Source organism: Ursus americanus, chromosome 15 (assembly GCF_024610735.1).
Source record: "Ursus americanus isolate L20-20 chromosome 15, mUrsAme1.1.p, whole genome shotgun sequence".
In the NCBI taxonomy this organism is placed as follows: domain Eukaryota; kingdom Metazoa; phylum Chordata; class Mammalia; order Carnivora; family Ursidae; genus Ursus; species Ursus americanus.
This window is the reverse complement of record NC_142141.1, coordinates 3,277,742-3,300,591: the sequence shown is the minus strand read 5'-3', so window position 1 is coordinate 3,300,591 and position 22,850 is coordinate 3,277,742. Positions and strand designations below refer to the sequence as shown.

Genomic DNA, 22,850 nt, shown 5'->3' with positions numbered 1-22,850 from the left:
GCATGTGGTTGTTGGTCACGGAAATGGGCGGGGGTGGGGGGCGTGGAGTAGGCTTCCAAGGCAGGCTGCCCTTTGTCGTCTAAGTAACAGGACCTTATGTTCCCAAACTTCGGGGCAGAACTGACTCTATGGGGAGCTCCCCCCATGTCTCCTCTTGGTTTCACTGCTGGCGCCCTCTCTCGTCCCCGTCGCCAGCCCCCGCCTCCTATCTCAGGAAGCTTGGGTCTCCCTGGGAGCGGGTCTGCCCTTGGGGGAGGCCTCTCGGCTTTGTGCCCTGCAGCTTGGCTGACACTCTGGGCGGACCGAAGAGGGGCTGGGCGCCCCCCGCGTGCACATGTGCTAGCCCAGGCAGGAGGGAGCGCCTCCGCGGAGGAGTGCAGAAAGGGGAAGGAGACGCGCGCCAGAATCTCGGTCCCGGGCTCCCTGGTCGGCCGCGGAGGAGCTGCAGCCTCCAACAGGTTCGTAGAACGCACGCTCGCTCTCTGTTGCTGAGCCGCCACCTCCTCCGCTGGAGCAGGTTCGCCGGAGAGACCCTAGCCATAGGCCCCGCGCCGCTGAGCTCCCTAAGGGTGGCTTCCTCCGGCCCTCCTTCCTTCTCCCGGTAGCTCTCAGCCGCCACCGGCTCTTCCGGGGAGAGGCGGAGGGCGCCACGGGCTCCTTCTCGCTTCAGCACCACCTCGGGGACAGCTCCCGCCCCCGGCGGGGTCCTCTCGCCCGGTCAGCACTGCACCGGCAGACAACCGCTCTCCGCCGGCTCTTCTCCTTGGGTCCGGGTTCAGTGCCACGGCCTCCGAGGACAGTCCCTCGTCCCCGTGGACTCCGCTCCCAGCGTCAACAACGCGGCGGCAGGCAGCTCTTACCGGCCGCCTGCTTCCTGGCGAGCCGCGAACAAAGCAGAGGGGCTGGGGCCTCCCGCGTTTCTCGGGGGTGGGTGGTTGCATCGATCGGGGATTTCGGCTTCCCCCAGAGCAGTGTCTCGGGCGAGCTGGGGAGGGGAGCCCAGTCACAATCGCGCGTCTCTGGCTTGGGTCTGCAGTTCGCTAAGGCCTGGCCGTGCAATGGCGGGTCCCAGCTGGAAGTCGGAAAGAGGGTGGAAGGGGAGAGAGGCACAGAAGGGTCCTAGAGTCCAGTGGGGCGGGCTGGGCCTAGGCTAGAAGGGAGGAGTGCGCTGCCCCCTCTTCCTTCCAGACCCCCACTTCCACCCTAGCTCAGGACCACGGACTTCCTTCGGAAAGCCTAACACAGATGCCCGAGGCTGACAGCTGCAATCACTGACTCAGGCTGTCCCTGGAACATCCCTAGAAAGTGTGAGGCTGAGTTTCCGTGGGGGAGGGGGGCCGAGAAACCGCGGGGAAACCTCCGGAACCGGGCAGCTACTTGCTTTCCCCTCCCTCCTTCCCAGGGTTCCGCCCCCACCTCCGGAGCGTAGCCCGAGAGGAAGGAAGGGGGAAGGGAGGGACCCCGGCAGCAGGCTGTGAACCGCAGCTTGGCTTGGGGAGGCTGCAATTAGTAAGAAAAGAGGTTGAAGGAGCATGAGAAGCTGGGAGGCTCCCAAACTGGGAAGCCAGCTCCAAGGCAGAAAACCAAATGTGTAAGAGGAAACCTTTTCTCTTGGAGCAGAAGCGTGGAGGGCCCTTGCTTCACGTGACCCTCTCAATCACTGGTAGTCTCTACCGGGGAGTCAGCGTAGGGGGCAGAGGTGATTTGCCCAAGGTCACTCAGCAATTTAGTAGCAGAAATGGGCCTAAAGCTCAGGCTCCTCAAAATCCTGGGCCTGTTGTATAGCATTCAGAGAAGTGTTTTGAAACCCCAGATGCAGGGAGAAGAGCAGAGTTGTTTCCATTCTGAGTCGAAATCTCAGCTCTGTCACTTACTAGCACAGGACCTTGGGAGAGTGATGAGAAGACAGGTTAATAGTACCCACTTGTGGTGAGGATTTAATGAAATACCTATATAATGAGCTTAGGGCAGTGTCTGGCACATAATAAGTACTCAAAAAACGAGCTATCGTTTCTGCTATTATTCCCTCTGTAAACATGTGCTGAAGATCTCTTATGTGCACTGGTTCTGCACTGGGGAGACAGAGAAGTGTCCTGGGGAGGGCACAGGCCAGCAGAGGAAGCAGAAAAGAAATCAGTTGCAGTATGATGCCATAAGTGCTATAATCAAGGTGAGTACACAAGGCTATGGGATCTCAGAGGCAGAAGTGATGAGCTGTGGCGAGAGAAGGGGAAAGGTACCTCAAACAGATGGAACTGTGTGGAAAGGCCAAAAGGGGTGAGATCAGGGTGACGTCACTGTGCTGGAGAGTCCTCGAGATGAGGATTGTGAGATGAGAGTCAAGAGAAAAGCTGGAGCCAGTCTCCAAAGGGCCTTCTGTGATGAAATATTTCAACCTTATTTTTAAAAAATAGAAAGAATACTATAATAACCCCCCACGTACCCATCATCAAGCTTCAACAGTTGGCCGATCTTGTTTCATCTATACCCACACCCACTCTCATCACACTCACACACACACACACACACACACACACTTATTTTGAAGCAAACCCAAGACATCATATCGTTTCGTGCAGAAAGATTTTAACATCAACAACAACACCCTGCCATTCAAATGTCGTTCTACCTTGGAAGTCTGTAACTCAAACTATGACTTCCTTCCACAATCTGTTCTGAACATTCCTGTCCTTAGAGGAAAGTTGTGAGAGAGTTTTACCCTATGGTGATGAGCCATGTGCATTCTTAGAGAAACTATTTCAGAAAAAAATGGAGGGTATATCAGCCTCAACAGATTTTACCAAGCCAGAATTGTTTACCTTCACTACCTACCCTGTGGCCAGAGGCCAGTAACTATTTGCAAGGGTGACCAAAAGACAAATTGAGCCCCATCAAGAAAAAGACAAAAGTAAGAGCTTCCCTTTCCAATGAATCTGAACCATAAGCTTATGAGGACAGAAAGCTTGAAGTCACAGAAATCCTTGATTTGGAAATCGCCATACCCAACAGCCACATTTTAGAGATGAGGAAGACAAGGGTCAGAAACAGGGAGGAATTTACCCAAAGTTCCACAGTGCTGAGACCAGAGGCAAGACCTTTAAGCTCATAATTAAGAGTTCTTGTCAGTTCACCATTCTGCCTGAAAGATTAGGTCTTAGTGTTTCTCAGCCCATAAACCTGGGATGCCATTTCCTTCCCAAGCTCAAAGAGCTGGAAGGAGAATGGGGAAGTGGGGCAAGAAACGTCCTTTCTGGTTCTCAAGAGGATGAAAACGTATAGCAGTCGGTCTTTGAGACACCTTGACATGTTTCCCTTCCATATCCTTCTGAAGGAAATCTATGACGGTGATACCTACATTCTGGCCACAGTTGTGTCTCCTGCCCCATCCCTTGGTTCTCATTAACAAATTTCTGCGGTCAGACACCCAGACCTCATTTCTGCACGTTTTTGCCCACCCTGACTGTCTTAACCAGATGCATGTGAAGCCTCGCTTTTTCCATCTGCCCCAAATTGGGCTGCACATCCCTCTCAGCTACAGACCACTGTTCCTCTGAGGTGCGAGTAGTGTTTGGCCCAGTCCTGGCAGGACTCAGAGCTCTTTCTTGCCTTTCTGGAGCATGAAGTCTCTCCTGTCACTGATGAAATGCGATGGCTGTGAAGTCACCATTTTGCTTTTCAGGGATGTCCCTGCCTGCAAAATGGGGAAGGCAGTATCTCACAAGTTTCTCTGAGTCTTAGGTGGACAAATTAAAGTACATGTAAGGAGTTCTAAGCATCCCTGATGAAGAGAAGTCAGCAGAGAATGGTCAATAAAATTGCCCCTCTTCTGGGAGTATGACTACAAGTGAGACATAGGATGGTGATAAAGATAGTGAATTTCAGCTTGTGAAATTATCCCAGCTTTTAGCCTGAGATGAGACCAATTCAGATATATTATAACACATACGTTACATTATTAGATTAGATTAGATTTTATTATGATGATAGGTTTTCCCCACTATCTGAATGTTCGCTTTATGTCACATCACTTTTACGGAAGACCTACATCAGTAGGTCACTTCACTAACCAAAAGAAGTTTGAAGAGGATTTCACTGTTACAAAATGGTAATTGCTTCTTTGCTGTGCTCCATTTTGGTTTACAAAGGGTTTCATAAGAACGCTCTACTTTCAAATAGAAGGGGAAAGCTGTATTATATTATATTATCTGGGCCTAGTTGAATTGCAATAGGTGGGATTGATTCCAAAGGGACCTTGGCGAGCATTTATTCTCCCTCTAACATTTACTCACTGAGTGGCTGTTTGGCGTCAGGCATGGTTCCAGGTATGGAACAAGACACCTCAGATCCCTGCTCCCATGGGGCTTACAGACTTGCAGTAGACACAGTCATTAATAACAATTAAAAAGTAAATATGACAACATTTAAGCAGAAAGACGGACCGATAAGGAGGGTCTGTCTGAAATGGCAACATGACACTCAGGCCCCAATAACAAACAGTCAGGCACGGGAGGATGTGGGGCCACACATTCCAGACGAAGGAAACAGCTCGGGAAGAGGCCCTAAATGTGAGCCTGGTCTCTTTGGGGACAGGCAGGAGGCCGGTGTGGCTGGAGCAGGGAGCAAGGGGAAAAGTGGCAGCAGAGGAGGGCAGAGAGGGGGCAGGGACCAGTCCCTCATGCAGAGCCTTCTAAGCCATGGTCAAGATTTGGGATTTTATCCTAAATGCAACGGACTGTCACTGGATGATTTTAAGCAGGAGAGTGATATAAACTGAATTTGCTTTAAAAAGATGCCTCTGGTTACTGCATGGAGAATGGATAATATGAACACGCTGGGCCGGGCACAGAGCAAGCAGGGAAGGTGACACATGGCTTCGGCCCTTGAGGTGTTCAGCATCCAGCAGAGGAGACAGGACACAAACCAGAATAGCAGAACCCTGTGGGAAGGAAGGGATGTGCAAGGCATTGTGGGAACACAGAGCTAAGAAGAACCCTTTCAGCCTGGGAGGCATCAGGGAGGGCTTTGCAGAAGTGGGCAATGGCTGTTGGAGTGCACCTAGGAAAGGAGAGAGTAGGGCTGGTGCCGAGGACAGCAGTGGAGGGCACGAGCTGGAAGTCTGGCTGCCCGGGTTCAAATCCCAGCCACACCATTTAGTAGCTGTGTGGACCCACACAAGTTACTCACTTCTCTGTGTCCCAGTGTCCTCATCTTGAAAATGGAGATGGCGAGAATCACAATACTTATTTCAAGGGAGTTCTATGAGGATCAAGCAAGTTAAATGTTGTGAAGCATTTAGACAGTGCCTGGAAAGCGCCTAGAAAGTGTTGTATGAGTGTTGGTTAAATAAAAACGGAGCAAATGGGAGTGGGAGGGCAGGAGCCTGTGGTGGAAAAGGTCAAGTACAGCCAGCTCTGAGGGACCTCGAAGGCTGGGCCAGAGACGCCCATCTTCTCTGTAAGCAACAGTGGGCCATTGAAGGCCTTTAAGCGGGGAGACCAGGAGAAGAGAGTAAGCTAAACCAAAGGCCTCGAGAGGGAAAGGGACCTCCCCACAGTCACACAGCCAATTACGGGTGGGACACAGTCATCGGTCTCCCCTACAGATTCAGTATTGTAGGAAGGTAAGGGCAGTATATATTTTGTTCCCCCATTGCATGCTCAGGGGGAGAAGGATGCCTAGGAAACTCAGGAAGTATTTGGGGAACACACTGCTAAATCAACAGCCAAATCACGCAGGGAAAGTCAGAAACCTTGAATCCTCAAGAAGGTCAGCGCATTTCCGACAGCGGAGAAAATGCTCTCAGGAAAATCGACCAAACTCCTAGAGATGTTGACTTGGGGGCCTCAAGCCCTCTAAACCCCAGCTCTTCTTGTAAGAGAAGACACTGCCACGCCCACTGTCCAGACTCACACTCAAGCTGCAACAAGCGTTGCTGCATGGGTTCAGAAGTTAATCTCGGTGAAGTGCCTGGAAGATGACAAACGTTCCCCAGACAGCCAGCGTAGTAATTGCCAATGCAGAGAAAATGGATCTCTACATTTGCAAGAGGCAGGCCTTTGTGTTCCACAAGAAAACAGCCATTAGAATTCCTGTCTCTGACATGTCAGGCAGCTGTGACAGCCTGGTGGGCAAGGAGGGTCTTGCAGTTCAAGCAGCAGATGGCAAGAGACTCAGAGGAACTCAGATGCAGCTATCTCGTTCCCAAACTCCTGCTCCGGGCAGGGCGTGGGGCCAGGCATTTCTCCAAACTGGAGAGGGCACCAGCCCACACATTTCCTGGCCAGTGACTTCAGGCCAGTCCCATCTTTCTCTAAGTTTCAAGGTCATTAGCTAAACAATAGGGATAATACTCACCGGCCCCCAAACTCGGGGATTTTGCTTTTGATTCTGACCATGTTGCAATCCCATTTCGCAAATGTGGAAATTCAGGCCCAGGGTAGGGTTCACTGATTCCTCAGTACTCACTGAACACCTACGATGGGCCAATAACTATTTGAGAGCTGGAAAGACAATGAAGAATAAGACAGACGAGATAAAGTCCATGCTCTCCCTGAGCTCACATTCTAGTGGGGAGAGGAAAGCAAGCAAGTAAACAAAAAAATAATTTCACCAAGTTGTATAAGTGCTAGGAAGGAAATAAAAAAGGAGTGTGTCAAGGAGGCTGGGGCTGTTTGTATAAGGCAGGTAGGGCTTGAAGGAACCAGCATTGAAGCTGACATCTGGACAGGGAGAGGCAGCTGGCCATGGGACAAGTATCCAGGCAGAAAGTGCAAAGGTCCTGAGGTAGGAAGAAGCCTGACAAAGCTGCATGACAGGAGCCGAGGGAGGGAGGGAGGGAGGGAGGGAGGGAGGGAGGGAGGGAGGGAGGGAGGGATAGAGATAAGGACAGATTGGTTAACAGGAGCCAGAGCAGACAGGGCCTTGAAGACTGGGTGAAGCAGAGGGGTGGCATAATCTAAATTGTAGTGATGTCACTTCTCTCCCTCTCCTCACTGGTAAGAGGCCTGATGGGGTAAAGCCCACATCAGAGTGATCACCCGGACCCCCGTCAGGCCCACAGTTCCTGCTGCCATTGCTAGAGCGGGTCAGCCAAAAGGCAAGCCAAGTGATGGATTCCCCTGCTGGGATATAAGTGCATGGGCTGCCCAGCTGCTGGGTGGGCACCACAGCGCCTTGCAGGCAGCATCCTAATGCCATGAGGCAGGAGGAGGGCGGGAGGAGACACAGGGCTGGCCAGGGCTGGCATGAGGCGAGGGCGAGAGGCACGTGCCTCAGGTGCAAAACGTACAGGGATGCTAAAAAGCTCAGTCATCAAAATCAATAACATTTTGTGCAATATTTTTTAAAAACAAAACTAGTGCCCCAAAAATCCATGATGAATGGAACATTAAAATGTTCAAATAAGGACAGGATTCCAAAAAGAGCCAGGCTGGGGGTAAGACAAACGGGGTGAGTCATACACGTGCAGGATCTAATCTTGATCCTGAGATGTCCACTCCACTGCAGGAATACTTCCTGGGCCAGGGCCCTGTTCCCACTGGAAGCCAGCACCCAAAACCGGTCTGCTCGTGACAAACTGAAAGTAAGAAACAGGTCTTAGTAAGGCGCCTCAGAGACCACGCTCTGCCTTGGCTGTGGAGACAGAAACCCAAGCAGGGACCACACAGCCAGGAGGTGAGGCTTGGCACGGAACCCCTGCCACTGCGTACTCCCAAGCGGACCGAAGTTCGAACTCACTCCTTGTATGCTGTGGGATCCTGAGGCAGGTACATTGCCTCTCAAGCCTCAGTTGCCCCATCTGTGACCCTGGGCTAAAAAGACTTAGTCCCCAGGATTCAGTAAGAGAATATTTGAAGTCCTCTAGCCCCTGGCTACTCCAAGCGCATCCCCGGGCCAGCAACATCAGCATCTCCTAGGAATGCATTAGAAATGCAGAATCTCAGCTGCATCTCAGACCCACTGCGTCAGAATCTGCATTTTAATGAGACCCCCCAAGGGATTGGCACGCAGGGAAAAGCCTGAGAAGCTGATCAATTCTTGGCACTTTGAAGAAATGTTCCATAAATGAGAGTGCTGCCCCTTTGCCCACCAAACCCTGAGTGAGATCCTGAATTCAGGCAAGAGGAAAACTCGAGATGGGGAGAAGAGATCTGAGGTGGCCAGCTCATTAAATTTTAAACGGTCAAGTTTCAAAGCCAGGGAATCTGGCTGAGCTCCTTCTATACAAAACCATATCAGCCTCCTTTGTTCATCTGGAAAATGGGAATAATAATAGCAAATACCTTACATGGCTGTGGTGAAGATGAAATAACATGAGTAAAACCTCGGCACAACGCTTGGCACTTAGCAAGTGTTCAATAAATGCTTGCTGTTGCTGCTGGTGGGGGGAGGGGCGGAGCGCGTTCAGTAAGTGGTTACTGAGCACAGCCCATGTGAAGAAATAGGTCGTGCCTGCAATAGCTCTTTGCCACTTACAAAGCACTTTCCTTTCTACCATTTCAGTTGACTCTTCTCATAACCCCCTGGGTAAGAGAGCATGAAACACATTCATTTTACAGAGGGAAGAAATCTAGGCTCAGAGAGGTAGAGTGATCTGGCCAAGCAGACCAGGATTTTTTCTTAAATTAATTAATTTATTTTAGAGAAAGAAAACGCGAGTGGTGGGGGGAGGAGAAGGAGAGGGAGGGAAAGGGAGAAAAGCTGACTCCCCATTGAGTACAGAGCCCCATGTGGGGCTGGATCTCCTGACCCTGAGATCACGACCTGAGCAGAAACCAAGAGTCAGATGCTTAACTGACTGTGCCACCCAGGCGCCCTGCAAAGTAGGATTTAAACCCCTAGAGTCTGACACTAGAGTCAGTGGCAGCAGCAGAGCAGCCAACCAATAACCATGGGAAAAGCTCAAAAATGGAAAAAGATAATATTAGACTCTAGAGATGGTGCTGTTCAACCTCCTTATTTTACGAAAGGGAAACCTGAGGTCCAGGGAGGGGAAGAGACTTGTCCAAGGTCACTCAGACATCAGCCCAGGGGTCAGAACGCAGCTTACAAGGCTGAGAGTCCAGACTCCTGTCCTGTGTCCAGACCCATGTCCTGCACCTGATTGGCCAGCCTCCACCTGAAGAACCCAGTGGTGCGGGCTGTGGGCAGCCCAGCCTGGCTCCCTGAGTAGGTCTAGTAGACGGGAGGCATTCTAGCTCCACCTTCCTTTTCAGCCCAATCAGGAAGAGAGTACAGAAGCTGGCGTTGCCAAGGCGAGGGCTGTGAGGTTGCTAGGACACAGTTTGGGAGCAGTCAGGTGGCAGAGGAGGGCTTGGCTGGGACTGGGCAGAGACTAGGACCTGCCACAGTGATCTTCTTGCTGGGGGAAGACCTCCAACTCCACAGGGTGGCTCAGCCAATGGGAGAGTTGACTTTCACAGACCTTCCATCTCCATGCACCACCCAAATCAGGAGGCAGAGTCCGATTCTCCCTCTACCCCAGACCTCATCAAGCATAAGTCCTGCTACCTAGCCTCCCATCCCCCCTCCCCAACTCCTGCCCCTGACCCTGGAAGGAGCCCTCTAGAGCACAAAGTCAAGCCCTGCAGTGGCCCCCCATCATCCTCCAGCCTCAATAAAGCTCCTTATAACTGGCCCCAACAACCTCTCAGCTTCATCTTTCTCCCCAAGGATCTGGCCAAATTCCTCCAAGTGGGACCATGCTCCCTCCACCGCTTTGCAGATGCTGCTCCCTCTGCCTGGAAAGCCCTTCCTGCTCCTCTGTCTTCTAAGCCTCAGTTCAAGACTCACCTTCTTGGGAAAGCCCTCCCCGATTTCTCCCAGCAGTGAAGCATCTCTGACAAATGCATTTGTGGGGATGTCACACTGGATTTTAACTATTCTCTTTCCTGTTTGGGTCCCCATTAGACTGTGGGCTTTTTACATCTCACTCCTAGAAGGAGACCCAGGTTCCAGCTGTGCAAGATCAAGTGTACTCTGAGCCTCTGCCCTCCTCTGTGTGATGGGCGTTGTGGCCTTGGCCTTGCCAGGCTAACGGGAGTAGTAGAGATGGTGGATGGGAAGGGCCTGGCACATCACAGATACACTGAATGCACTGCTGTGGCCCTGTTGTTTCTGTGAATCCCACTAGCGCCCAGCCCAGCGTGCTCACTAATACACATGCGCTCCGTGTCCTCCTCACCTGCGCAGGGAGAATAGTAACTGCCCTGTGAATGGGCTCCGAGAACAGTGAAGCCCCGTTCGAGTGGACATGATGATAATTTTGAGAGTTAGCGCTCTTGATTCCCACCAGCCCCTAGACCTGAGTCATCCTGACACACTCTGCCCACCCATTGAGCAAATGGCTTCATTCACTGAACAAAAGGTTAAGTATCTACGCTGTGCCAGGCAGTGTGCTTGCGGTCGGGCTCTGGGCAGCAGGCAGACACTAAATACATAATTGCACCACCTTTCTTTCCTGGCCTTCTTAAAGGTCAGCCTCCCCACTCGGGGCACAGATGGCCCTGCCTGAGACCAGGGAGGCCACCTTTGGCTCCAAGGTGCTCCCAGGGCAGTCAGCGGGCTCGCAAACACTTCCCCCCCTCCCCGTGTCCCCACCCAGCCAGTCAGAGAACAAGAACATCTGTCCTGTTTCCAATCCAGTTGCTAGTTTTAAATTCAAATACTGTCAGCTCCCTGAGAGCCGGAGCATGCTTGCCCTTTTCCCTGCGGTGTCCCCAGCATTTAGAACACGGCCCGACACAGTCATTCAGCCACTATTTACTCGTTCATTCACTCACCCAACAGATATTTATCAAGTCCTGCTAAGAGCCGGGCTCTGGGGAATCGGCAGCGGGGCCTGCTGCGCTCAGCACCAAGTCTAGTGGTGGGACTGGGCCGGCGGAGATTGCAGGAGGAGCTAAGAGTGCCTTGGAGCTGTGGGGACAGAGGGGTTAGGTGCCTTGTTCCCGGGGTGGTCCCAGAAGACTGCCAGTCCTGGGAGGGCACTTGAGTCAGCTGATGGATTGGAATCCTTGCTTCACCCAATCCGTGTCTATCACCCAGGGCACATCCTCAGTCCCCACCTCTGGAAACAATGCCAGAATGCCCCTTTCTTGAGTCCCAGCAGGACTGTGGTTACAGGAGGAAAGGAAAACAGTGGAGGAGGTGGCCCCAGGTTGGACGCAGGTGGCTGTGGTTGCTGGGCTTTGGTGTCCAGATCGGAGAGGCCCTGACTGCAGGGCTTGTAGGGGGAGGCAGAGTGGGGACTGTGGGTTCTCATCTGGATCCACACTCGCCCCCGTGGGAAGCAGAGCAGATGACCTCCCCTCTCTTAACCTGTGCTCTCCTCTGTAAAGTGGGAGAACGTCAACCTCACTAACCCTAACTTTGTGAAGGCAAATCCAGCAAACCTGGGGAGTGTTGTTCAGTCAACAAATGTTTACTGGGCCCCCACTTTCTGTCAGGACTCATGCAAGGCTCCAGAGACAAAGTCATGGAACGTGCCCTTGCCTTTTCAGGAACACCTGGTGCCTCCTAGGAGAAAGCAGGGGAAGGTAACTAACATTTGAGGGGCTACAATGTAATAGACGTCTTCACAGATATTCTTAGTCAACATGGACAACGATTACAGCAAGCACTTATATGGCCCCTAATGTGTGAGATCGGGCTGTTAGTAGCCCCATTTTATGCATAAGGAAACCGAGGCTTGGGGAGATGGCGTGAGTCTTCCCAAAGCCAGAATTCAAATCCAGATATGACTGATGGTAAACCACGCCCATTGACAGGGGTCAGAAATCGCATTTAAGGCAGAAGGCCATGTGGTCAGTCGTACCATACAAGCGTTGCCCGAGCCAGCGGCCAAGAAGGGCAGCTGGTATCAGGGGAGTAGGTGAGGGGGGGCCAGGGGTTGGGTCTGAGGCCAGGTAGGGTCCCATCCTGACCAGTCCCTTGCTGGAAACCCAGGGATCAGTGGTGGCCTCTGGAGAAACAAGGCATGTCCTCAGTGGAATCTGGGGTTCAGTGCCCGCTCAGGGCATCCCAGTGAATTACCCCAGAAGTTCTCTCTCTGCACCCCTCAACACCCTCTCTCCTCCTCCAGGAAGCTGCACATCTCTGGCATGCTACCCGCTCTGCTCGTTGACTGAAACCCCTACATCTCACCTCAGCCAAGAAGCAAAGGTAAGGGTACTGCCCAGGGTCATTCCCATGGGTGGTGTTCAGAGCCCCCACTCCCGGGGCCCTGGTGAAGGGGGTCATGATGACATTTCCCCTCCATGATCCCCAAGAACACTCCTAAGTGGAAAGGAGTTGGAGCAACTGGGCAATGTGGTGGAATGGTGCTAGCTTGCATCGTCAGAGCCACTTACAACAGAGAAGCACTTTCTTGTGTGTTAAACCTTAGAGGGGATTAGCCCCAGTTCACAGATAAGGAAGCTGAAGCACAGAGAGGGGAAGCACCTGTAGCTGGCAGGTGGCTACGCCTGAATTCCAACCTACATTTTCTTGTCTGTATCCCCCTGTGGCCTGTGCATATTGTCTGTGCTTGGTACATACTTGGTGAAGGAATGAGTGCCTTAATGAACTGTGCAAGATCAATGGCAGGGCAGAGCAGGGCTGGAACCTAGCTCTCCTGTCCCCCCAGTTCCTATGTTCTTTCTGCTGACTGTGGCTTCCTGCGCTGATGAGCTCAGCACTACCCCCCTCCCTGTACCCCGACCCCAGGATCTCAAGCATCTCATGTGCAGTGTCCATTACCCATCCCGTTGCAGACAGAAGGATGAAGGTGGAGTGGTCGGCCTCAGCCCCTCTGTCAGGTGGCCCCCAAGCTTGGATCACACCCAGCATCCCTTCATCCACATCGCCTCTTCCCCACCACCCACTACCAGGAATCCAATGTGCATAGTTGTAAACTTGTTTCTTTAAATAAACAGTCTTGAGTTTCATACCAAATAGTCTTTTAAGAGGAGGAACGTCTCCAGGCCACCTCATATTTAGCATACAGTGAGCCACATATTTGCACAGAGAGAGTGTGTGTGGATATAGAGATCGCTCGATCGCTATAGATATCGTTGCTCACCCAGATGGGAGCTATTTATGATGCTGAGTCACTCGCAATGAATGCCACTGAGGGATTCCAGGCTGGGCTCTGCGCCCCAGCATCACAGACCTCATGGCTCTCTGCCTCATCCCCACTGTTCGCAAATGAGAGAGACAGAGGGAGAGTGGTCCCCCATCTCAGTGCAGGCACAGAAGGAGACATTTTGGTCACAGGAAATAGAGACTTTCTCATCATCAGGTTCTATTTCAAATCCTTGTCCTCCATCCAGAACACCACACCCTTACAGAGCATCTAGTCCAATTCCTTCCTTGTATAGGAGGGGAAACTGGGACCCAGAGAGGGAAGGACCTTGCCCAGTGTCACACAGCAAGTCAGTGACAGCACTGGTCCTAGAGATCAGATCTTCCAGTTGCTGCAGGGGCTCTTTCCCCTTTCCTGGCCACCGTCTTCTGTTTGATCTCCAATGTCTTGGCATTTCAGCCCCTCCAAACCTGCCTGTCCTCTGAAAACTTGGAGATGTCACTGCGTACTTCTTTCTCTGGGCTTCTCCAGGAGGGGAGCTAAGTCTGGTTTTGGGGGGTATCCCCCCTACTTACTGCAGGAAATGCACACACTGGGCACTCAATGCAATGTGCTTTGGGTGTTATATAAGACCAAACTCAGCATCAATTCCTGGGGAACCCTAGTTCTTCATTTGAAAAAGCACCCATTTATCCCCACCCTCTCTTTCTTGTCTCTAAGCCAGTTCTCTACCCAGGCAAAAATAGACTCCCTCCCACTCACCACCCACCTCTGCCCAATTCTATAATGAATCAATTTTATTAATAGGCTTTGGGATGGAAATTTGACAAAGGCTTTTTGTGAAAGTCACCCTTTATCTCCCCATATAGTTAGCTTCTCAAAGAATTCTAATAAACTGGTCAGGTGAGATTTTGCTTTCCATAAAATATTCATTAATCCACTCTTTCCCTCCATCTGGTAAGTGTTTGTTTAAACATCCTTTATTATGGATTCTATCCAGTTGTTCTAAGAGACAGGGGGATGAGATGGAAAGAACATGGGTTTTGAAATTAAGGCTGGGTTAAATTTTAACTGGCCATGTACTGGTTCTGTATCCACACTGGTTGCTGTGAGAATTAAATGAGATAATGTCTGTAAAGTGTCTAGCACATAGTAAGTGCTCAGTGCAAGTTTGTGAATAAATGAATGACTCAGGACCCATACGAACCACATCCTAAAGGGTAAGGGACCAACTGACTCTACAGTCTGAAGCCTTGAAGTCGTACGATCCCAGGAGGGTAGTTTGAGAAGTCTGGGGGAGCGGACCCCAGGAATTACACTGCTGGTTGGGATGTCTCCAGGCCAGAAAAGGAAGCTCTTTCTCCAACCCCTTGTGCAAGGAGTTCCCTTAGCTCCAGGAAAAGTCAGAGTCGGAATCTAGGTTCAAAACAGAAAACTCCTTGAGAGTAAACATTGTGTCTTATTAACTGTTGGCTTCTACCTCTCCCAAAACTAGAGCCTAGCTCAGGGTAGTATGGATAGGCAAAAAGATACACAGTAAGTATGGATTGAATTGAAATGAGTTGAGTTGAGTTGAGTTGAGTTAAGCTGAGTAGAGTTGACTTGGCTTGAACTGACTAGTTTTGAGTTTGCTAATAGACCCAATTCTAGGACCAACCTTGGAAGAAGCTTCCTAGAACTCAAGCTTAGCTTAGACCAGCTCCCACAGAATGGGGGAAACCCCAGGGGTGATGTTCTGGTGACATTCGGCGCCTTCTAAAGATGGAGGCATCTTGGAGAGAACCAGGGCTGTAGCCAGGGCTGAGGAAAAAGGGTAGAAATCTTGGCTTGGTCAGGGGCACCACAAGGCTGAATGTCCTTTAGAAATCTTTAAAACTTACTGTAACTCTGACAGGATCTTTCCATATTTTTAGAGTGAGAGATTCTTCTCTTCATGTCAGAGAAGGGCCCTTTCGGGGCACCCACTTTAGTGGGAGATCTCTAGGTTGGGGCAGGGGGCAGTCGTAGATGGCCATGAAGGGAGAAGGCAGGCTGAGGCAAGGAGCCAGTCAGAGCTCCATATTGCAGATGCTGGCACAACTGTAAATTGCTCCTCCTTTTGGAATGAGGGTTTGGGGTTCTGAGTAAGGTATGATTCTAAGTCCATACTTAAATCAGGCTTGGTTGCTGAAGGGCACTGTGACCCAGGAACCAGAGTGGGGAATCAGACAAGACCTCTGGCCCCACTGGTGTCCCTTCACTGGCTCCAACTCAGGCCATGCTTCATACAGGATGCAACAAGCCATCTAAATGAGGCAGGAATTGAGACAACAATGAGACTCAGGTGAACAGAGGCTGGTCCAACCCTTACTGTATTTGGCTGTGTCTACCTGTCTCCCACACGGGCTTGGGAACCCATCAAAGACACTACATCCATTCCTCTTGTGTCATCTAAAAATCTGGATACAGGTTAGGTATCAGCGTTTGATAAGTGAATAATTAGGTCAGAGGAAGCCTTACAATGCCAGTGGAAGATTTCAAGACAGTAAGATGGAAAATTTTAAGATTTCAAAATGGCAAAGGTCCAAGGTAGAGATGCCCAGCCAGGAAAGATAACATAGACCCAGAAGTTGCCCCTCAGGAGTTTGGCTCATGGGGAAAATGGGACTAAATGAAGTCAAGAGATAGGGTGGTGCCACATGGGTTCAAAATAACATTCCTCAGAGTTCCGGGCTTCTGGGACAGGTTCTCAGGGGTCATTGTAGGATGGATTAGGGCAAGAGAAGTTTCAGATAAAGAATATCTGCCCAACAATCCCATTTAAATAATTTTTAAAAGCTCCAATTTTATCTGTTTTATATATTGGATTTCCAAACACATTTTCATTTTTAACGGATTCTTTGGATTTTAAAAAAATCCATTTGGAAAGCACTGCTGTTGAAAGAGCCTTGGCATTTGGAGTTAGACTGTCTGGATTCAAATCTCAGCTCCAAGCCTCTCTGCCTGGGGCACTTCAGGAAGGGAATCCTTTGAGCCTCCATGCTCTTACCTATAAACCATCGTTCCAGAAACATGTGAGAATTAACTAAGGAGTTACAGTATTTCCCAAGGGCTGATACATGGGTGATTGATGGTGTGTGCACGATGAGTTTAGGTGGTAGGTGGATGAACATTTATTACTTTAATAGCTCACAATCGATGCATGTTAGAAAAATATAACTGGCACACCAAACTCTCTGATTTATGGGGAAAATATAGCATTTCCTTTTAAAATAAAATTCTGAGCTCTTTAAAATACAAATCAATTTAAAGAAAACTACAAGGTAAATGAATAGCCCTGATACAGCAGAAATCATGAAGCTGGTAGATGAATGCCTGAAACGTGGGGAAAACTGAGATAATCTGAGTAAAATACCTATCAGTGTCTGTCACTTAGGAAGGGCTCTAAAGACTTCATTCTTGAATTCTTCTCTCAATTCCCTGAGATGGCTGGACCTAGAATCAAGCTCATCCACTGGGGCAAGGTAGGCACCCAGGCCTGGTCAGCCTGGAATACAGTGAGGTCGGTACGAGTAGGGAGCCACGGTCCAGAGCAGGTGGGCAGCCGAGGTCAAGTCCGGACAGGCAGCTAGCTACAGGATCTCGGAACAGGCAGAGGCTACGGAAGCAATGCTTTCCACAGAGTGGGCACCAACCATCACTGGTCCATGAGGCCATTTTAAGAGTAATTCAGGCACAAGTTAAGTCGCACTGGGAGAGAGTTACCCCCTTTTCAGCTGATTGCATCAAGGAGGAAGTCTCAATTGGAGGTTAGCATCTATTTAATGCCTCTGTAACACTTACTGATCTTCCTTTTGGACCAAGAGGCCCAGCTTTCCAGCAACAGGATCTAGCTGAAATTAAATAACAATGTTGTATTTTCCCTGTCCTTATTTTTACCATTACCTTCCATTTATAGAATATGGTGCAGGTTTCTTGTTTATGAGAATGATCTCATTCCCTTTAGAAATTTATGTATTAAAGGTTAAAAAGTGAGTGTGCTATTTTTGTTTGGTGTAAAGTACTGAGTAATAATACAGGAAGATATATGAATGGAAACAAGATAAAGGTGGTCTTGACCTCGAGAAAAGCCAGTCTGGCAGAAGCACCACAAGGACTCCCACAGCTCCAGAGCCCATGCTGGGCCCACAGGCAAGATGTCTCCAGACTCATCCACACACAGGCTTAGGGCAAGCCTTGTCCTGGGGAGGCAAAAGAGGCCCCATCCTAAGGAGCCATATTGCTTGGACAGGTGACCCCGAGCCTCGAGGCTAAGCTGGGAGTCCAGGGATCACGACTGGCCCAGCAGCAGTCAGGATGGTCAGGACTACCCCCAGAGGCTGTGTCTGGAAGGGATTCCAGCCCTCTGGTTTCTCGAGAGGCTGGGACTGCAAGGGATGACCCAACGGCTCCGGAAGCAGGGGATGAAGGAGCTGAGGGTGAGCAAAAGGCAAAGCCTGTCTCTGCAGCCTATGCCAGCTTGGCCTGGCATTCCGAGAAATCCAGGGTGAACCCAAACAGTTCACACCTGCCTTTGAGAGGGGCTGTGTTTGGGTATAGGGAGCAAACAACAGAAACCAAATCTGCCCCAATCAAACAGAAGCAGGGGTTACGGAGAGGTTATCAGCACCTGGAAGCAACAGGAAGGCTAACGATCAGGCCCAGGAAAGGGCAGGAACCAAAGCAGACCAGGGGTCCGGTAGCAGGAACTGAGGCCAGTTTTCCCGATATTCCCCTGTGGGATGTATCAGCCACAGCATCTGTTCCTCCTTGCATCACTCTGTTTGTGACCCGCAGCCCCAGGAGGGGCACCAGCTGGCCTGGCTTAGGGCCTGTGTCCTCCCCTTGGCCAGCAGAGAGCACGAAGCTTGATCAGACTCCCTCCAAGGTTTGAATACTGAGGAAGGGATGATGCTTAGAAAGGGACTGGTACTAAAAGGAGGAGAAATGGCTTCTGGGCAGCCAGAAGCAGCCAAGAGAGGAGAAGGCAACGTGGTCCCCTGGGCCTGACTCTTTGGAGGCGTCCCTGGGGCTTCCTTTCTCCCACACTGGCTGGACCAGGGTCACTGTCCTGATCTGGGGCCAGTAGTCAGCCACAGTCGAGACAGGAGTCCCTCGGACTTCCAGCGAGGGGCTCCTGGAGCCTCTCATGAGCTGAGGGAGGGAGAAAGCTGGATAAGCCTGTTCCTTGGCCCCATCGCTGAAAAGGATCTCTGGGTTGAGGAAGTCTGATGAGGATTACTCACTCAAGAGCTGCAAACCCGGCTGTCTGCAGGGCTGGCAGGAAGTAAGTACATGAAAGGAACTATGGTGGCCTGGAATATGCACGCCTGTCTAAGGGGGCAGCCACTGCCAGCTCCAGACAATTGTTGCTACACAGACTCGTGGCCTCAGTGTTGATCGATACCCTGATTTTTTAAAAGTAAATCCCCAATCCAGATTTCTTGTGAGACTCCTCCATTTTAAGTACTGTTAACTACCAGAAAAAGTTTAAATATTGTGCTGACCAAACAATACAAACCACCAGCTGGTGACCACTGAACTAACTTGTCTTCATCCATTACAACCCACTGAGAAGTCGCTTCCTCCAGGAAGCCTTCTGTGACTTGCCCCTCCCTCTGCCTTGCCACCCTTTCTTTGGATTCCCACAGACCCTATATTTCCTCCTATCACAGCACTGACACTCTGCATTATAAAAACTCAGCTGTTTTCAGCTGCTGCTCTTTAAGGGTGCTTCCTAGAGAGTGAGGGTACCCATCACAAGTTCCATGGATGCCCCACCTAGTGCCTGACACCTTCGAGGCACTGCGGCATAGATGGAGAAAGAGCCGTAGGGCCTGCAGTGGTCAAGATGGCCACAGATTAATCCAGAAACCTGTCCCTCACATGATGTCTGCTGTGAAGCCAAGCAGTTCTCCAGGAAGCTTCCTTCCAAGCGCTGGCTCCACCATTAGGTGGCAGGGGAGGAGAACGAGCGGAGACCCTCACAACCCCCCCCCCAACACCTCAGCCTACAAGTGGCATTTGTCGGCTCCCTTCACGGCCTTGGCCAGAACTAGTCCCGTGAGCTGTCTCACTAGAAGGGGCTGGAAACATGGGTGGAGCCCACGGGATTCCCTGAGTCCATGTCTGCAGCACAGACTCTGGGCTGCAGCTGGCAGAGCGGAGGAGCCCGGGGTCCAACAGGTCGACTCCAGCTGCCGGGGGAGGGGGGGCAGAGGCAGCCAGGGCCCACCGTTCATGGGAAGCCGTGGGACTCTTCATGGTCAGCGCATGGAAGCACCTCTTAATTTGTACGTTTAACTCAAGACATCTGGAAAAATGGGAAGCGAGTGAGGAGAGAAGTTCATTCGCTTGAGCGTTCCACCTCTCCTTATTTTTCCAATCAGTAAACATTAGGAAATGAAAATCAAGTTGATGGAAAATAGAGGTCAAATGCCAATGAGCAAATCATTTAGAGTGAAATCACCACCTGGCCCCTTAGCATCTCATTTGAGGCCTGTGACGACCTGGGAGTGACTGCAGCTGCTCACAGGGCCTCTCCTCTGTGATCCAATGCCAGTGCACTCAGGGGTCCTGACCTCTGCCAGCAGCCTTGCCCAGAGCCTCGGCCAATGGTGTGTCCAGGCCGCGCCCCCGGGGGGGGCTCCAGGGCACTTGCCAGGCCTTCGCCACATGGGGGGCAATGCAACAGCAGATGTTGCCTCAGAATGGAATCACAGGATCTTAGAGATGCTCTACAAAGAGGGCCAGCTTGGGAGCCAGGAAGACCTGGGTTCAAATTTCAACTCTCTCCTACTAACTCAAATTCCTAGCAAGACCCTTCCCTTCTCTGAGCCTCAGTTTCATCATCTCTAAAATAGGCACAGTGATAACACCTTCCTCCTAGACTAACTGTGCAAAGTCTAGGAGATTATATATGTGAAGGGCCTGGTGCACGGAACCTCAGTTGATGTCCTTTCCCTTCTTTTTCCCTATTGGGCTGGTGGGACTAAGTCTAACCTCCCACCAATAGCACCCCCAACTGCAGTCAGCCAGTTTCCATTTGCATGCTTCTGGTGACAAGAAGCTCACTATCTCATGCTCACCATGCCACCCCCCCTCCCCCCCCCCGCCGAAGTGTCCCACTCCACTTTCAGACCACTCTCATGGTGTTTGTGGTGAGAGGAGCTGACATCCCTATGGTCTAGGGTTTGAGGGAAAGCTGCTTGGCCCAATTCTTCCCTCTGGCTGACCGATCTGCCATGGCCCCCAGGAGTTGTCTGGGGAACTGAGTGCGGTAAGAATGAAGGAAGTGAGGCATTCAGGGTAGGGGAATGTGTGTCCATTTCTGGTTCCCAGACAGAAGACAGAGAAATCCATCACAGGGCAGATGGGATCACAAGTGGAGACATTTATCCCGGAGAAGAGAAATCTCTGAGAGACTGTCACAAGACAATGACAGAGGTCCAGCCTGATTAAATGAGGGGAGCACCGGAGGGGCACATAAGATCCCCAAATAAGAATGTCTGTCCCTCCATTCATTTTGCAAACATTCAGTTTGTCTACAGGCCGGGCCCCACGCCGAGCACTGGGGACAGAGGGACTAATGAGCCACAGGCCCTCATCTGGCGGGAATGGGCAGACATGTACTAATAATATGAAAACCATATGGGGATTGCCGAGATAAAGGAAGTGTGGGATGAGGACCATGGGAGATCAGAGGAGGGGTACCTGGCCCACCTGGGGATGGGGTGTTCAGGAAAGGATGAGGAGGCAGACAAAATGGGGAGAAAGGGAGGCCTGGCCAAGGGGCAATATGGGCAAAGGCCCATAGGTGAGAACTAGCCTGGCGTGTGGGAAGACCCATCCACTGTTGCATGACTAAAGCAGGAAGTGATGACAAGGGGGCCAGAGCAGGCAGCAGGAGGATGACGCCGTGGAGCTGGGACCTGGCCCGAGGCTGGGAGGGGCCACGGCAGGGTGGAGGTTTTGCAGGAAAATGTTATTGAAACGTAGCCTACGTTCATAGAGGCACCCATATCCTACATATACAGCTCAGTGAATTTTCACAAAATGAACATACCCATGTCACCAGCCCCAGAGCTAGAAACAAACTTAGCAGCTTCTCTGAAAGCCCCCTGTGTTCCTTTTCTCATCACCACCTCCCGGAAAAGGACCCACCCTTCTGACTTCTAACCTCATTGATTAGTTGGCTTAGATTTGAATGTCACATAAATGAAATCATGCATTCTTTAGTATCTGACTTCTTTCACTCGTTATGTTTGGGATTCTTTCATGGTGTTGCGTTATGTTGTGGCACTCTCTCGTGTTATTCCTTCTCATTGCTAAATTATATTCCCAATATAATTATATTTGGAATTATATATATTATAATGTTAATACATAATATATTTAGCTATACCAAAATGTATGCATCCATTGTACTGGTGATGGACATTTGAATTGTGTCCAGCTTAGGGCTCATGAAAAATGCTGCTACGAATGCTTGTAAGTGCCTTTGGACGTACATGCGTGCACATTTCTGTTGGGTCTATGCAAAGGAGGAGAATCAGGGCTTTAGAGGGGATGCGGGTTCATCTTTAGGAGATGCCGTCGACTGTTTTTTTTCCAAAATGGGAGTCCTGATTAACACTCTCTCTGGTACAGTACAGAAGTTCTAGTACTTCCTTGGCCTACCAATATTTGGCATTTTCTGTCCATTCCATTTTAGCCATTCTGGTGAACACATAGTGGTTAGAGTTATAATGTGCGTTTCCCTGATGCCTAGTGAGGTTGACCCCATTTTCATATGCTTACTGGCCATTTGGACATCGTCTTTCCAGAAGTGCTTGTTCACATCCCTGGAAGTTGAGGAACAAGGTCTACATTTCACTGTAGAAAGTCCGCTCAGGCAGCCAGGTAGGGTGACTGGGAACATAGAAGCAGATTCTCTGGAAACTCTAACACCAATGGCGTCTCACTTAGGCACAAAGCTTCAGCTACTTCCTCTTGAAATGCTTACAGCCTCCTTGAGAGGTCAAAATTGTTATCAACGTCTCAAAGATGAGGTGCTCCTGCTGAGAGGGGGAAATGACTTGCCCAAGGTCTCATCATTGGAGCTAAGTGTGGAGCCCCAACACGGGGTCCGCAGCCCTGGGTTCACTTCCTCATCAATCTCAGGCAGGAGCAGGAAGCCTGGGAAGGAATAGAAGAGAATGGAACAGAAAGGAAAGTAGAGGGGTGCCTGGGGGGCTCAGTTGGTGAAGCATCTGACTCTTGATTTTGGCTCAGGTCACGATCTCAAGGTTGTGAGATCAAGCCCCACATCAGGCTCCACACTCAGTGCAAAGTCTGCTCGAGATTCTCTCTCCCCCTCCTTCTCCCTCTGCCCCTCCCCCTGCTTATGCTCTCTGTCTCTCAAATAAATCTTTAAAACAAAGAAAGAAGGGTAAAGAAACAGTTGTAAGAACATCTACCTCACGATTTTACACAAGAGGAAATTTTCCCTCCCTTTCCTCACTTCCTCCCTCTTCCCTCCCCTCCCCCTGCATCTCACAGAAAGCCCCACCTGAGGTGAGCAGCCACCAGAAGCCTGCCCAGAGATGTGAGGGGAGGAACTGGGCCAACCTGAGTAGCCCGGCCTTGCCACCACTCACTCTGCGGCCCAGAGCCATCTCTTCACCTCCCGGGCCCTCAGACTCTTCATCAGCTTCACCAGCCCCTTCCTCAGAGCCTTATGGAGAGAAGCCCACGAGCCAGCATGGTGCCTGGCCCCAAGCAGCCCCTG

The 22,850-nt window shown here is 50.8% G+C and overlaps 1 protein-coding gene across 1 annotated transcript in view; it reads left to right on the top strand.

Annotated features, from left to right (window-relative positions):
• Positions 1–254: 254 nt before the first annotated feature.
• Positions 255–22,850, top strand: part of CPLX2 (complexin 2) — an 83,086-nt gene continuing 60,490 nt past the window's right edge. Inside the window, exons 1-2 of the mRNA XM_087867804.1 lie at positions 255–458; positions 12,083–12,162. The gene's annotated coding sequence lies outside the window, so the exon portion shown is untranslated. The remainder of the gene's footprint in view (positions 459–12,082; positions 12,163–22,850) is intronic.